The 17,828-nt window shown below is 36.1% G+C and overlaps 1 protein-coding gene and 1 long non-coding RNA gene across 4 annotated transcripts in view; one reads left to right on the top strand and one right to left on the bottom strand.

Annotated features, from left to right (window-relative positions):
• The window catches only part of LOC107136298 (limbic system associated membrane protein), a 621,536-nt gene that overhangs the window by 72,963 nt on the left and 530,745 nt on the right, over positions 1–17,828 (bottom strand). The window lies entirely within an intron of this gene.
• Positions 9,998–16,030, top strand: LOC107136297. The gene is made up of 3 exons (XR_001502667.2): positions 9,998–10,807; positions 14,240–14,342; positions 15,756–16,030. It is a non-coding gene; the product is annotated as an uncharacterized LOC107136297 (long non-coding RNA).

Below are 17,828 nucleotides of genomic sequence, written 5' to 3'. Positions count from 1 at the left end.
GAGAGAGAGAGAGAGAGAGAGAGAGAGAGAGAGAGAGAGAGAGAGAGAGAGAGACCAGTGAGAGAGAGAGGGATCTCCAACTTTTTGTTCCTTATTGTTTTTCTCGAACCTGAGGGTGCCCCATTGCCTGACTTTCCTGGGGTATGGTTCGTAAGATTCTAGGAAGAATTAAACATTTATGTGACAGAGCAGAGCAGGAATAGCCTCTGCATTATACAACCTAGGAAAAGCATGGCACACACCATCAATCCTTTTGCCTCAGGCTATAAAGTGATCACCAGCTGGACTCAGAAACATCTCTACACCATGTAGCAGGGGCCCTGGTGGGAAAGAAGAGAGAGTTACAAACTGCTTAGAACAAGTGGACAGCTTGGCTAGTACAGTTGAGAGAGCGCTGGGTCTAAGAGAGTTAAATGGTTCGTGTCTAGCTGACAGATCTCAGCAACTCCCTTTTTATGTTCTTTTTCTCTCTTAGATTTCTGTTGATTTACACACTCAATTATTTTTGAGGCTCTGAAAATGAGTGAAGAATTAAATATAAATACAAAGATAAAAGAGCCCACAGACTGGGTGAAGAAATGATAGGATGCATAATTCTTGGGTAGGCTTGTGCGTGTGTGTGTGTGTGTGTGTGTGTGTGTTTATATGTGTTGCACACATGTGCACACAAATGAGGAAGGGGAGGAATCAAGAGGCAGACACCCCTCATTTCGCTGATGAAAAGTTTACTACATTAAGAGATCGCTGGCATTCTGGATTCACAAAAACCCTTTTGTAGGTGTTGTTCAGAACATAAGGCAGCCAGGGTTCAAAAAGGGGGAACAACAGAAGGAGTACAGGAGAAAACAGGAAGTGGAGGTCCAGAAAGGAGAGGTCTAAGTGCCAAGAGAAGCAGAGCAACAGCAGGTGGAAAAGAGGACAGACTGAGATCCCGAGAACCGAAAGGTGGATAGGAAAGTTTAAATGCTGCGTAAAAAGAAAATAAAGAAGAAGGAACACAAGGACTTATTCGGTGAAAGCTATATGCTTAGAATTCTCACAGGAATTATATTATGTAACCATATTGAAAACTCTGCAATACAAGTATTTTTATCCCAACAGATGAGGTAACTGAGGCTAAGAGTTATGAAGTATTTGGTCTAAGATCACACAGACAGTGAGTCAGGAGAAGAGAATTAATATTCATTCACTAAATAAATATTTGAGAGCTCATTGTGAACCAGTCATCTGCTAGGGAATTCCACACATACTACTTTGATCAAGAGAAAATAACATTATGATATATATGATATCCATCCATCACTTTCTTTATACAACCATTCCTACTTATGGATGTAGGTGAGAAACAGATATCTGAATTAGTTTTTTAAGCTTATAAAACTAGTAAGTGGTGGAATTAGGATTTGAATTCAGCTCTGCCTAGCTCCAAAGTCCATACCTTGTTGTTTGTGTTCTGTGCTGGACAATCAAACCTAGTGCCCCATACATGCCAAGTATTTGCTCTAACACTGAGCTACAACCCAGCCCCAGTCTGTGCTTTTTAAATAACAAGAGCAGAAGTTCTATTTTAGAAACAACAAAAAGGATTAGAATTAAATGAGACCTATGTCCTGAGGTAGCACAAGTATACACAGTATGAGAAAGGAGAAAGGAAGTATCTTAAATACAAACTATTTGGTGATTAGATTTAAAAACTTTTTGATAAACCAAGAGATCTAGAGAATTTATTTTAACATTTCGATTAAATTTTTTTCTGTTCATTCTGTTTTATTTTATTGTTTTTATTTTACAAAATAATCAAGCTTGGAGAGTGTAACAGAGTACTGGCTCTGGATTCAGGGAACTGGAATTCATAGTCTGTCGTTAACTTTGGGCAAGTCATTCAAAAATCTCCAAATTTCATTTTCTTCATCTATAAAAGACATAACACCTGTCTTCATAAGATTGACCTCATAAGGTTGCTAAAAAGTTCAAAAGCAGAAATATATGCAAATTACCAAGTATTATACATATGTAAGTAAATGCACATAGTTAAGTTTAATAGCTCTCTTGTTGTAGGCTGCTGGAGAGCCTCCAGCTTGCTTCCCCTCTGTCCTTTCTGCAGAGCATCCCAGGATTTAACCTTCCACTTAGGAATCAGACCATGAAGGTGCATGCCTGAAGGAGCTGACCTCTACCAATTTACAGGATGTCAGGGTCCCCATGCTCTTAGAAATATTTTACACTCTGAGCTTCTGCAATTTTGTAGGTTTATTTTTCCCTCTTGGAGCCTTTCCATAATTTTTTATTGTATATTTAAATCTAATCAAGCTTTGAATATTGCTTCTGAATATGGCAAAACATTGACTTATTTTGTTTGATGCAACTGAGTTGGAACTTTAAGATTTTAGTGCAAAGATTATTGCAAAGAGCTCATGCGAATCCCCATTGTCCAGAAATATATTCCTTAGTTTGTCTGGGCTCCTTCTGTGTGACCCTTAAGAACCAGCCCAAATGCCATTGGCTTCATGAAGTCTTTGTCAGCATCTTTCCTTCTCCTATCTCCTTTTCCTAACCTCTTGTTCAAAGTACCTGTATTCCCAACCCCCAGGTCTTTTAGGTCTCCCTACACTCTCAAAGCATTGTGTGCTTAAGTGGTCGTGTCCTAGATTCAGGTTGAACTGTCATCATTGGTACACATTAAGGTCTTCCCAACTACACTAAGATTTGTAAGGTCAGTACTCCAAGTCTATTTATTTTTATATTCCCCCCATTCATTCACTGATTTGGATGTGTCTGTACATTCAATCCAATATATTATTGAATGCCCACAACACACCACACACTGTAAGAGGTGCTGATGGAACTTGGTGGTGAAAAAACCAATCCATTTTCATTTTCATGAAGTTTCCATGTCAAATGTATGTATGTGTGATTATTCGATTAAGTATAATTTAAAACTGTTCAGGGCTGAGAAGGCAAGATATCTGGTAGACAAATTTCATCTGGGTATCAAGGTGATTCAGGTCATTTGAGAAAAAGTCACTCGCAGTGAGATCTGAAGGATAAGTAGTTTGTTACTTAAAGAGAGGTTTCTAGAACATAGTAGGCACATAAGAAAAGAATAGTTGTTGTTAAATAAAAACAGATAAATTTAATGAAATAGTTTTTTTTTTTTAAATTTAAGGCTTTGTTATGGTTTAGATATGAGTTATTGCTCAGAAACTTATGTGTGAGACAATGCAAAAAAGCTTAGAGGTGAAATGTTTGGGTAATGAGAGTCTTAACCTAATCAGTGCATTAATCCTTTAGTAGGGATGAAGTGGGCAGTAACTGTAAGCAGATATGTGGCTGAGGAGGTGAGTCACTGGGGGCATGCTGTTGGGATCTGTATTTTGTTCTTGGTGAGCTCAGCTTTATCTTCTCTTCCTGGTCTAATGTCCTAGGCTGCTTTCCTGTGCCATGCCCTTACGCCACGATGTTCTCCCTCAGCTTGGGCACAGAGCAATGAACCAGCTGTCTATGGACTGAGATCTCCGAAACTCTGAGCCTCAAATAAACTTTTTCTCCTCTAAAATTATTTCTGTCAGGTCTTTTGTTCATAGTCGCAAAAAAGCTGACTAAAACCGGCTTTCTACCTCAGGTTCTTCTTGCAACAACCATGTGAGAGAATATTGTTCCTTTAATTTCTTTTTATGACAACTTCAAAAAGGATAGATTAGGAATTGGACACGGAGTGAAAGGTCACACTAAGTGTCTACTGCTTTCAGACCTAATCACAAACTATTCTAAAGATCCTCTCCCAAATATTCTTCTGAGGAAAAATGTTGTCTCTTTTCCTTTTTGTCAGAGAAAGCAAGCCAAATAAAGCTAATCTCACATTTGAATTTATTATTCCAGTTCAATTCTTTTTTTGTCTGTGGTGCTGGGGATTGAACCCACGCCTCACACATGCAAAACACACACTCTACTACTGAGGTACATTGTCAACTCTAGCATTATTTGTTCTATCTTTACCTCCAAAACAGATTTTCTTCATTTTTTTTTTCTATTTCAGTACTGAAATATTTAACTGAGTGAGATATCAGAATTGGGGTTGGATAAGTGGTAGCTGAACTTCATTTTCACAAAAGAGTGGGTTATCAAAATTGCTGTACTCTAGTCATGTCTCTACAAATAGAAATCTATAACTTCAGTTTATAGAATAATTATACTATTATCCCAAATATCACTGTGCACTGTGCCTATCACATAGTAGATGCTCAATAAATGATGACTTGTTAATGGTGAACCTCAAATGACTTTCCTCTGACAGGCTACTGTTGCTGTGACTGAAGATTCATTAGGGATGGGGTCACTGCCGGGGTTAAATACTGTAACCAAGGACAAAAGCAAAGCTTATCAGATTATGGGAGACTGTCTTTGTTGTTCTGACCCCATTAGCATTATTTCCAGGGTTCTGGGGCTTAACAACAAAATAGGCCTTTTGATTGCATTAAGGAAAATCCTGGCTTCTTTCTATATGAAAACAAACATGGAAGAGTGCAAATATGTATATATTTTGAAATAACTTTGCAAAATATGATCCTGGATGAGATGTACATGGCCATGTTTTTCAACTGAAACTTCAGAACAACATCCCCAGTGCTGTAACAACCACAGGCTGACAGTACGTTTATATAAAGGCAAAATCCTTCCCTAACTTCCACAAACAGGTAATTGATTTCTTTCTTTCATTTTAATTCTTAGAGCACTGAGGAATTCCTTTCTGTTCCCAAATATAATGAGAGCTCTGTTCAGGAGATTTGCCTCGGTAGCTAATTTTTTATGCTAATCAGTCATATGGTTATCTCCATTTTAACACCCCTACTGCTCCAGATCTTTTGCATGAATTATCTCCATTAGCCCTGTAGAGGATTTCAAACTTACTCAGTAATGCCTCAAGTTTCTCATTCATTTTTGCTAACAGAAATTGTTCTGATAAAGAAAGCTAATTGATTTTTTTTTTTTAGGCAACAAATGATACCCATGGTTTGCGTAGGTCTCATTAACTTTACCTTGATGGAGGTTTAATTTCCTTCAGATATTTTACACATGCTGACCATACATTCAGACTTACCGACCAGTACTGTTGAGAAATGAGCATGTGTTGGGAGTGTTTAACTGTACAGGGGACCAAGAAGCCAAGGGCTCCTGCCACAGGGTATGAAGTTACTATTGATTTCTCTTTTACCCCTTTGCTCTGTGATTTGATTTTGTTGAAATTCTGCCACATGTTCATTCTCTGGATCAAGTCTCCTCATCACAACTGAGTGCTGTGACATTACGCTGGTTTCTGCCATCATGATCTCACTCTTCAGACCTCCTCATCCAGAACCTCATGACTGTTCTATGTACTTCTACCCCTTGGCAAATTTATCTGCCCCTCTTCCATCCCATTTTTTTTTTTCTTTTAACTCCATTAGGATCATAAGTGTGTGAGCGAAAACATACTGGGATTCTATAACACCAGATAAGTCCCTGAGTTAGGATTCCGAGGAGAAATGGATCCTTCCCTACCATCAGGAGAGCGATTTTAATGAATCTTTTCATATACATATTCCTCCTGAGAACTGTCCGCACTCTCCCCTCCCCAACTCACCCTTCCAATCTGGAAGCTCCCCAGCAATAAAGCAGAAGGAGGCAGTCTGAGAAAGGTTAGGCAAACACGACAATATTACTGGAATAAGTAACATATTGCTCATTAAACATTTAAAATCAACAGTTGCTTGCTCGATCTGCCAATATTTTGAGAAATGCCAGTTTTACTGCTAGGTGCCACTTGGCTTGAGCTGCTTAATTCATGATTTGTGAACTGACATCCGGAATAACAAAACCGTATTCCAGTTAGAATTTGCCATCAAGAGGAAAGCTGAAATATCACAACACAAAGCTCCCTGACTGTTTCCTTCTCCTTCCTGACTCCTCTCCTTCCTCCCACCCTCGTGCCTCTGCCTTCATCCAGAAACAAATGGATGTGTTAAAACAGTGAAATGTGTTTGCGAAAGATAAATAGTTTATCTTAAATATACTGTTGTAGTGTCAAACTGAGTCTCAAATACATGTACATATTTTATTCACAGACATAACATTTCAAAATCAGTAGGTTTTTTTTCCTTTTTCAAACATTTATACATGAATGCAATGCTTACAAAAAATAAAAACAGAACGACAGCGTAGCTCAGATCTTATCAGCATTATGTGCCGATCTCATCAGGAACACGAGCCCAGAGTGTAGTGTTTTGTTCCATAAAAGACATCAGTTCCTGACTGGCGGCAGAGAGAAGTCTCTGGATTTTCAACACATCTCTCCCCTTTTCTCCTATTTTAATGTTTCGTTCTATTTTTAGTTTGCTGCCACAAATGTGTGATATTCTGGCTAAGACTTCCAATCATGTGCTTATGCTCCCTCTGTGAACTTCAGCAAAGAAATCTTTTGGTCAGTAGAGGCATTAGTAGCTATGTGTCAGGTGCTCTTCCATTTGGAACTGCAAAAATAAAGAAAATGTGGTTCTCATCCTTCCATCCTTAAGCATATGGAAAGCTACTGGAGAGATAGCAAAGCAAACAAATAAATGATGGTTTGCAGTAATATGCACTGTAATGGGTGTTTTGATCTTCTACCACAACTCAGGATTTTAAACTCAACAGGAAAGAATGTGTGCCATCAGGCCAATGTGCTTGGTCTCCCTGAGCTGTAGCGACAGAATATTTCTGTCGCATGTATGAGGTATGAGAATGCCAATGATGGCATGCTAAAATGAAGATTCTCAGCATCCACCGGGTCGTGGAAAGATAATCAAGACTTAGAAGGGTAATCTCATAGAGAAGTGAGACTCAAAAGACTGTCCTCAGAACAGTAATGTTGCTCAGCATGAAGCAGCCTGGATAGAAGTGGAACAAAGAAAAGGAGATGCAAGATATTTTGTATCAAACTAATATCTTTGTTCATGGGATATAACATTGTAAAACAAAGCACATTGATGAAACGCTTTTGTTCTGGTTATAAAAAGTAATAAATGAGGGAGGAACAAAGAATGCATCCACCTTAGACATTAGGAATTGATGAAAGATTTACTTGGGATTTTGAAAACAGGTTGTTCTAATAAAATCAATAACAATGTGTACCAATTTCAGAAGTGAGAATGACTTGGGAAGGGATCTACATGTGGGGCGGCTACAAAAGATTTGGTGAATCCAATTCATTTTTGATGAAGTACAGGGTCAACATGAGTTGTCAAAACCTGCTTCTAAGTGTTGGCATTTGCACCATCTGCAAGTTGAATATGTTACTCCAACTCTGCAGTATCCACGTCTCAAAATTTTGATGAAAGTTACATGACAGCAAATTTATGATAGGCTCTACATAATCACTTTCATGCTTTTGGGGCTGCAAGTTCATTCAAGTTTGTGTCATTATTACCATTCTTGGGCTCACAGAGGACAAATTTTATGATCCAAGAAGTACAAGTCCAGCCAAGCAAGTAAATGGGTTCAGATTTATTGTGAAGATACACTAATCTACCCTTTTCTGTTGCCCAAGACACAGATCTACAAATGTGTGTCTTTAACAAAATTAATGGAAATTGTCAATTTCAAATTACTCAAGCCATTGCATACTTGAAATATCATAAATACACAAGTGAAACTCAAAGCTATAGCTCAAAATTTATATTGTTAACTAATTTTAAATCCCTCTTTTATCACTGAAGCATCTATTACTTACTATCAGATGGGAAAACTAACAATCTGGGTCTTATATGTTTATTCAGAACTTGTACACACCAGTTTATATTGTTAATCATAAATGAAAAGCTGACATAAGGATGTAGGAAGAGGAAATGTAGTCATTCACTCACCCATTCCACTAACATATCATCAGTGCCTATAATATGCTCCACTAAGCATGGGCTCTACAAATGGAGGGCAGTGTTCCTGCCCTTCAGGGGACCACATTTGAGTGACAATTTTGAGACTACACAGCAATCCCTGAACAATTGAAAATTGGCTGATTGGTTAAGCCAATGTGCAGATGAGAAAAAAATGGCATCTTATTAAGAAAGAAAATAACTTCTCAAAAAAGTAAAATTATAAATCATGAAATAAACACTTATTACCACAGATATAGGCTTTCTTTTCTGATTTTTCATTAAGAGTTTTTATGGCAATCCATTTACTATGATCAAAATCCTGTATTTGACTTAAAAATGTTAACATAAAACATTAAGCATGGTGCCTATGAAATGCATTCATTTCACATTTTAAAAATGCTCTCATTGGAACCAAGAGCCACCAAAGAAGCACATAAATAAAAATAACTAAAAGTTCTGACAAATTTGAAAATTGTTACTACCCAAGGGAAAAACTCTAATACTCCAGTCAATAAAAACTGGGAGAGGTGCATGCATGGACACCAGTGATTACTCTGGTAACCATTTTTGTGTCACTCATCTGTAGACAGCTCCACTGACCCAGAGGGAACAATGTCTTAAGCCTGTCTAACAAAACTCTCCCCTGGAAGTGTGAAACCTGAATGGAGACTCTCAAAGAATGAGATGAGTTTCAGTAATGGCATCATGCCCTATAGAAAATCCCTAGGCAACTCCTGCTGAAGACTTCTGCCTTACCGAGGACACATTATTCAGTTTTTCCTTTTAATCTGTGACCTGTCCTGCAAATTCCCAATACACTTTCTATTTCTTATCTTAGGTAACTTGGTTTCTGTCGCTTACAACCAAGAGACATTAACAGAAATAAATGTTTGACAACTAACTTTCCCTCCTGAAATGCTCTTGAGAACAGCTTTTATTTCTCAAGAGTCTCTATTTATAGCCTCTTTTTTGATAAAAATTACACCAAAAATTGTGTTTAATTACCAAAACTTCTATATCATTGGGAAAAATCTAAGGTCAGAATTATGAATGAAATATATTTAATCACTTACTAGCTATTATGGGATGGATCTGAAATGTTCCTCCAAAGCTCATGTGTTGGAAGCATGGTCCTCAATGCAGAGAAGGGACTTTTAGGTAATGATTAGATCTTGAGGGTTTTGACCTCATAGATGGATGGACTACTGGGAGGTGGGAACTTGTTGGTGGAAGTATGACATAGGAGCCTGCCTTGAAAGAGTTTATGTTCTCCTTGGCCCCTTCCCTTCTTTTTTTCTCTGCTTTCTGGCCACCACAAGGTGAGCAGCCTTCCTCTACCATTCCCTTGTGCCCTGATGTTTTGCCTCACCTTAGGCTCAAAGAAGTGAAGCCAGCTGACCATAGACTGAAAAACTCAGAAATCACAAGCCAAAAAAATTTTCTTTCTCTTAAGTAGTTCTTTTTAGGTATTTTGGTCAAAATGACCCAAAGATGATGAATACACTGTCAAATGGAGAATGTTTTTAATGAGTTGAAAATTGGATCAAATGATCATTGTTGTATTAAAGCCTAAAATTTGAAGTCACTTTATTAAAATGTTGATAATGCTTCATGTAACATTTCCAGTGAGATTCTATCACCATTACACCCATGTTATTTATTTTTTTTAAATTGGTTGTTCAAAACATTACAAAGCTCATGATATATCATCTTTCATACGTTTGACTCAATTGGGTTATGAACTCCATGTTATTTTTTTTTAATTTATTTTTGTGTGTGGTTATGTATGGACAGAATGCCTTTATTTAACTTTTTTTTTTTTTTAGGTGGTGCTGAGGATTGAACCCAGTGCCTCACACATGCTAGGCAAGTGCTCGCCACTGAACCAAAAGCCCCAGCCCCCTCACACCCATGTTATTAGTGTTGCATTTGAACTATTGACATTTTAATAGTTTTCCCACTTGTATTCATAAATGCTGCTGCTACAACAGCTGTATGCCTGTGTTCACTTAAAGAATTATGCTTGTAGCCATTGTTGTTTGACAAACTGTAAATTCTTGAAAAGTTCCCCAGCATCAGTAAATAAAATTGTTACTCCTGTGCCTTCTTCCATTGCAGACCTAAGACCTACTTCAGTGTCTTCTTTCATTGAAGAATGGGTCTGTTTGGAAAAAGCAATCCATGTTTGGATTTACTTGGGTGTTACTTGTCTACATTATATTTTTAATATTCCTTTTGCCAATGATTGTGAGCCATTCTGCATTGTTTTGGGCAGGCCTTGATTTAATGTGCATTGCTATCATTTATTTTATCTAGTTTGTTAATGGTCTCAACCTATCCATCTGTCTATGAATCTGTTGAAATATCTTGCTTTTATTCTGTCAATAGAGCTATACTAAGCACAAATATCCTTTGCTGAGCCTTGATTGGTTGTGTTTTTCGGCTTGGTAGTTGTTGATATTCACTTATAACTTAAATGTGGGTTCCAAAATAACACTGCTTCAGCCAGATGGGACGTGCGAAGCATGCTGAATAAAATTTATTGCCATAAAAAAGTAGAAAATATTGGTCCTCCTATAAAATGTGAGATTTGATTGTATCACACGCATCCCTACATTCACCTAACAAACATGTATTTCTTACCACAGTGGATGGCACAGTCAAAATTTCCTTTCCAGAAGGTGCCCTTGTCTTTCAGCTATTTGAGAACTATGGTTAGCTGGTTGGATTTGCAGCTTCTTCTGTTGGGGGATGGAATCCAAGATGTGTAGAAATTCCTGGCTGGTTACAATTTCTTTGTTCCCAATTGATTAATGATTGACGGATTCCAGGTTTTAAAAGCTCAGTCTATTTGGTTTTTCTGACGGTGGGACAACTCTGCAGTCATGCCACAATCCAGAGTCTTAACATGTACCAGGGTAAGTTAAGAGTTTTCCTAAGGCAATATCTTTTTTGGGTCTTTCTCCTTTCCTATCCTACTTTCCCACTTACAGAATTTTCTTAAGCAATACTCCTCAATAAATTGTGTATGCCTAAATCCTCATCTCAGGTTTTGTGAACTAAGGAATATAACCAATGATAATTATCTATTTTATGCTGGGTACTAGACAAAGGCTAAAAATTTGAATAAAACATTTTCCTTTTCCCCAATGACTCAATGTTTTCGCCTTTGTGGATTTATCCAAATGGATTCTGATACAATAGTTGCTGAATAATAAATGATTTGCTTAATTCACAATTTCCGATTTCTCTGAATCCATACATTGTTACATTTGATACACTTATTTTTATTCAAAAGGCTGTTATATAATAGAGTTTCTGTAAATAGAGTCATATTTGAAATGGCATAAGGGAGATGCTATTAAAAGCACTATTTTAATACTTTTGTAAACAGAATAATTAACAACTAAAATTATAAATTTTGAAATATGAATTTTCATAAACCTCACTACTATAAAGAAGATGCTGCTTTACTTGGTACTGTATTGATATCAAAGAAATTTACAGGAAACTTCTCTCCCTTGCCTTCCCCCATTCTTATTTTTGGATTTTCATCCTATTTTTATAGTTATAACATTTTGACCTCATCCTGCTGAGTTTACTTCATGCTGATCAAATTCAGCTCTTTTCACTTGTTTCTTTATGCTGGATGTGAGGGTGGATTGCTACAAGGAAGAGTTTATATATGCAAATATGTGTGTGTGTATTATATTTAATTCCATAAATCATTCCATCTATTTTCACCAGAATGAGTAGGCAACTAGCAAGGGATTCAGAATATCTTGATGGAATGGAGATTTTTTTATCAGTCTTTATTTGATTGGAACAGATTTGAGTTAAAAAAGAAACAAATTATTAAAAGAGAAGAAGAGCATGAAGGTAAGGACGTGAAAGGATATGTACAAAGGCAAATAGAAGAAAAAGTAATGGGGAACAGAGAGTGGGAACCAATATAATACACAAGAGGAGCTTTCTCACTGTCCAGTGTAACTGCTTTACTAAAAGTTTGCCCTTTGCTTGGGATGGTCTTCAGGGAGGTTGAAACCATAGCCCTGGTGGGCATGTACTTTGTTGAACTAGGGATAGGAAATATTCAACATTCAGGCTGAATAGGTGGATTCTCCATGGGCTTGAGGTCCTGGGTATGGTAGTGGGCCTACAGTTTATATGGTATAGATAAAGTCTACAGACAGAGTATATATGAAAACAGGTTCAAGGAGTAGCTGACTGGGTTTCCAAGCAAGCACTGAAACTCCCTCTGGGGTTGCAGAAATCTGAATCTGAATCTAGTATGCCATAGTAACCCTGACTGTCTTCCATTAATGTACTAGTATAGTGTCAATGGTAGGGTATTATAATGTAGAATTTTTTTTTTTTTTTAAAGAATAGTACAAAAGAAGGATGAGTCAGGGCTGACTCACGTGTTCAAAGGTATTTTAAAACCTCAGGTGATGCCATGAAAGATGAAAGAATTGAATAAACAGAATGAAAAAATGGGACACATGACATTAATAAGTCCAAATCTGAGAGACTTAGATAATTTCTTAAATTTTGCTTTAATAAAATAAGATTACTCTGTATGATTGTGATATAATTAAAATTCTACAAAAACAGTTCTGAATAACAGAGAATGGAATAATTGGAAAATTGACTTAATGGTTGGGTGTCAGAGTGATTAAATTTGATTTTTGCAAAGGTATGGAAAAAAGAGAGAGCTCTATGTATATCTAAAAGATGTAGTAATAATGGGTGAATGGAACTAATCTTCATAATAGGTAAAGAGAATGATTTTGGAGGCTGACATAAGCAGTTTTTAAAAGGAACAGATGTTCTTAGAGAACAATCATAAACATCAAGATGACAGATAAGCAATATTATCTTTTTTTTTAAATTTTTTATTGTTGGCTGTTCAAAACATTACATAGTTCTTGATATATCATATTTCACATTTTGATTCAAGTGGGTTATGAGCTCCCATTTTTACCCCATATACAGATTGCAGAATTACATCAGTTACACATCCATTGATTTACATATTGCCATACTAGTGTCTGTTGTGTTCTGCTGCCTTTCCTATCCTCTACTANATGATCATCTCGATAGATGCGGAAACTAATAGTTTCTTTGTAGACCCTCCCTTTATGTTCAAAACTCTAGAAAAACTAGGGATAACAGGAACATATCTCAATATTGTAAAAGCAATCTATGCTAAGCCTCAGGCTAGCATCATTCTGAATGGAGAAAAACTGAAGGCATTCCCTCTAAAATCTGGAACAAGACAGGGATGCCCTCTCTCTCCACTTCTGTTCAACATAGTTCTCGAAACACTGGCCAGAGCAATTAGACAGATGAAAGAAATTAAAGGCATCAAAATAGGAAAAGAAGAACTTAAATTATCACTATTTGCAGATGACATGATTCTATACCTAGCAGACCCAAGCAATATTATCTTGAGAAGAACAAATGGTGGACATCATTTCCGATAGTTTTATAGTGGATGAAATCATAAGCAAGTAATAAAGACCACTGTTACAGTTGAGTTTCAATTAATATAAAATAGATGTTAAAATTCTAATTCAATTCTAATTTAATCTGAAATTAATACTATTGATTTGGCAATTAGTGAAGACTGATCATTAATGATTGGAGATCTACTCTTGGCAAACTCTTAGTGAGGCTATTAAAAGGTTCATCACTGTATGGAAGCTGACTATGGAGAGGTTGCAGATGGCCCTAGATTTAAAGATATTGCAAATGTCAGTGAACTGCAAATAATGTAAGGATTGCTAACACATTTACAAATGTGAGCAGAAAACAACTAAAATAAGATTGAGCTTGGAAAAGATACATGCTTTAGCATAGGATAAAACAATCTAACAGACACTCACATTCACTAAGAAGATGAGCCTAGAGATAAACAACACTGAAAAAAGAATAAGCATGAATGATGATAAGAAACACAAATATATTCTGCATACAGCAAATGTAAACAAAAGATCTGCTGTTTTAGATGTTGACTGTAAGGAAGCACTCTGTAAAGGTCAGGCAAATAGATTTTAAAAAGAAATGTTATTTTACAGCATATGCAAAATACTAAGTAAGGCATTCACAGAAGAAACTATATTAAACATGTAAAATTTAATTAAATATATTTACTATCCAAATATAAAAATTGAGTAGATTCAAAAAAAGAGAAGAGCAAAAACTAATGAATAGGAGAAGCTATAAGAATGTTGCAACTTCATTTAACGAGTACTTAAATTTAACATCTTCAGTGTACAAAGCAATGTGGTTGATATTCTAAGGGAAGTAGAAAAACAGATTTGCATTTGTCCATTACTGTCTTTCAGTGTTTTATTCTTCTTTGGGAGAGAGACTTACAAACAACAGATTCTGCCTGTGTTCAAGAATTTTGAGAATAGCAAATGTGGTGATTTTCAAAAGGACAGTGAAGTAAGTAGAGATCAAAGATTCATTATGATTATGAAATTTTTTTAAGTGCTTGGGAGACATGATCTCAATTCCTTTCAGTATATTACAATTCCATGGTTTTCAATTCTAAAGAAAAACTAGAATACTAGAGGAGAAGCTATGTCATATTGACTGAGGTCATATTGACTAAGAAAAGTATTTTACAAGATAGATTAAAGGAGGTAGGTTTAATATTAACTCTTGGCTTGGGCAGCTTGTCTGAATCCAAGCTGGATTCATGCATGCTATGACCAACAGAGGTCCATTGGAAAGAAAAACATATTTTTAGGTGGATAACTCTCTACAGTATAATTAAAAGTATTTTCTTATCTGATTTAGATACTTTGTTTAACCAAACAGGATATTAGAAACAACTTAGAAAAGCAAGGCTTGAGTTACAGCCAAAACTTAATACTGCTGCTAGGGTCTGAAACAGTGGTTCCCATTGTGCTGGAGGGTCTGAAGACCTAGCTGCTCTATAATCTCAACATGAGATGAGCATGTAAAGTTTTTTTTTTTTTTTTTTTAACTCTCCAGTGCTGGGGATTGAAACCAGGACCTTGGGCATGCTAGGCAAATACTTTAACACCAGCTGTAGCATGTAAGTTCTTACAGCACTTGATGAAGAGCTATTTTGGAATTTCCATCTGCAACAGGGCTTTGTCCAGATTTTACTTTAATGGAAAATTAATTTTGCTAAGTCTTTGACAGAGACTTCTTCTTTGAGAGCACAGATTCTTCTGTGATTTAGAGAATCAGGAGTTCTAATACCTAAGGGCAATGAAAGATTCCCAGCTCAAGAAGAGAGAGAATTTGCCCTTCCACTGCACTTTTGTTCTAATTGAGTTCTCAAAAGTTTGGATGATGCCCACCCATATAGGTGAGAACAGATGTTCTTTACTCAGTCTACTGATTTAGATGCTATTTTCTTCCCCAAATACACACACATAAAGAAATTAATAATGTTTATTAGTTTATTAGTTATCTTGGCATTGTTAATCCAGTCAAACTTACATATAAAATTAACCATCATACCAGGTAAGTATGCTTACTCAAACATTCCTTCTCAATTTTTATGTTCATCTCAGTGTGGTTCATTTCAGTTTACCAGTTAGCCCTGGATCAGTCTATGGGGCACACTTTTGAGTAGCAGTGACATAAGGGACAACACACAACATTAGAAATTAGAACAGTTAAAATGTTTACAGAGGAAGAAGATACATGCCAAGTCAGTAAAGGTCCCAAATTCAACTCTAAAGTCTTCATTGTTTCCTTTGATTTGAAATTTTGTTAGCATTTTTATTGCTGGATTTTGCCTAAACAAAATTGTTAATACTACTTTCAGTTCTGACCTTTTGTTCCTTTAGCTAACCTGGTCCCAATCCTTTTTTTCAGAGGTTATCAGAAACAGAGGGGGATGATGGAGCTTCTTGAATAGACTAAAGCCACATTACTACAAACCCATTTCACTTGTGATTCAAGAAGAAAGGGAGGAGTTGCTTCTAAGGATGGAATGTTTGAAGATTAAGAATGCATCATCATTCCTTCTATATTTTGGAAATCAGAAACCACCTTTAGATATTACTATCAAATATTTCTGTTCTAATGGTTGAATGTTTCATTGCTATCTTATGAAAATAAAGTTTAGCAATAATGTTCCCTTGGATAAATATGCTTAGCTTTAATTATTTTTTAAAACCATTCTCCTGTGACAGAGGTCAAATGCAAAATGCCATATCAGCATCAGTAAAAACTAACATGTAAGGCATTTTACATATTTTGATATTAGAACAACAAGTGTTCTTTGACCCCTTCTTGACCTTAAAACATGGTACAAAGGAACGGTCTACAGAAACTGGCATGGCCTCCATAAAAGACCCATTTTTTTTTTCAATCAAGATGTTAGCAGATTCAATTAGTTTTAAGACACTCTTGATATTTTCTAATATTAAATGTGTAGACTACAATGGGATGGATTATGACTTTAGGGATGAATACACAAGAGATACTCCTATCTTTTCTATGATGTATATTGTTTGTATAATTTTATACATCTACATATTTTTTCAAATATCAGGGCCTGTAAGAAAAACTTGTAATTTTTACCTTGGAAGATAAAATCAAAGTAAAGATAGATTTTATTCTAATAAATAGCAACAAACAAAATTCTACACATATTAAAACCACTTCACAGTACTTGATAAAATGAATGCAATGCTTTAACGAGTGTCTGCCATTTAGTAATTTTATTCAACTCAGATGTTGCTCTTTGGTTTTGAATTAAGGAGAACAACTATATTAAATGAATGAATGTTGGAAGGTAAATATTTTAGATACGTTTAACCCATTGTCCAAGTTGCAGTCAATTTTGAGAAATAGGGATAGGATATGGGTTAAATATTTTCGGAAATTTTTTTATTTTTTACAGAAAATAGGGTTTTAATGAATTATCAAGTCATCAAGCATTTGGTATTCTTACACAGCAACAATATTTTAAATGACATCATGGGTGGATAGGAAATAGGAATTTATAGCAGGTGATCTAGGGGAGACAAGTGAATTACATATTCTGCTTTACAAGTCACAGATCTACTTTACCTGGTTACAGTGATCATAATCATGCCTGGAGGCCACAGAGTAAAGCATGCATTGCTATTTCTAAAGTAATAAGTGCTTTATGAGTGTATTTTCCTCATTGAATCTAAAATATTAACCTATTTAATGAGGAGTAATGGCAACCATAGTCTCCATATCTCAAGGTTCTTCACATTGCAAAGGCGAAAGAACTGAAGTCTCGATGCCCCATGGATCAGAATTTTTATATTACTCTTTGTTCTTATAGCTGTAATCATTAAAATCTAAAGGTTTGTGGTAAAATAAGGGATGGAGGGTTTTAGTCATTTTTTGTTGTTGTTGCTGTTGTTGTTTCTGAGACCCAAAGACCTAACAAGAACAATTAGAGGAAGAAAAGTTTATTTTGGGGCTCATGGTTTCAGAAGTCTTAGTCCATAGGCTGCCAACTCCATTCTTTGGGACCTGAGGCAAGTCAGAATATCATGGTGGAAGAGTATTGCAGAAGAAAGTGGCTTCAGACATGGCCACCATGAAGCAGAGAGACTAATGTCAACACACAAAATATATACCCCAAAGACATGCCCTCAGTGACCCACCTCCTCCAACAACACCCTATCTGCTTTTAGTCACTACTCAAGCTAATCCCATTAGGGGAACAACCAATTCAATGATTGGATTAAGGCTTTTATGACCCAAATCATTTGATTTCTAAACCTCCTTGCATTATGACACACATGAGCTTTGGGGGAATACCTCACATCCAAACCATAACATAGAATGAAATTCTCTTCATCATTACTGAAAATTTTATCTTAGATGAAGGGCCATGCACCAGACGTATGGTTTATAAGTGGATTGTACCAAACCCAAAGAAAATTATATCAGACTGGATAC

This window comes from Marmota marmota, unplaced genomic scaffold (assembly GCF_001458135.2).
Source record: "Marmota marmota marmota unplaced genomic scaffold, marMar, whole genome shotgun sequence".
NCBI classification, from domain to species: domain Eukaryota; kingdom Metazoa; phylum Chordata; class Mammalia; order Rodentia; family Sciuridae; genus Marmota; species Marmota marmota.
This window is presented reverse-complemented; position numbering and strand designations above follow the sequence as displayed.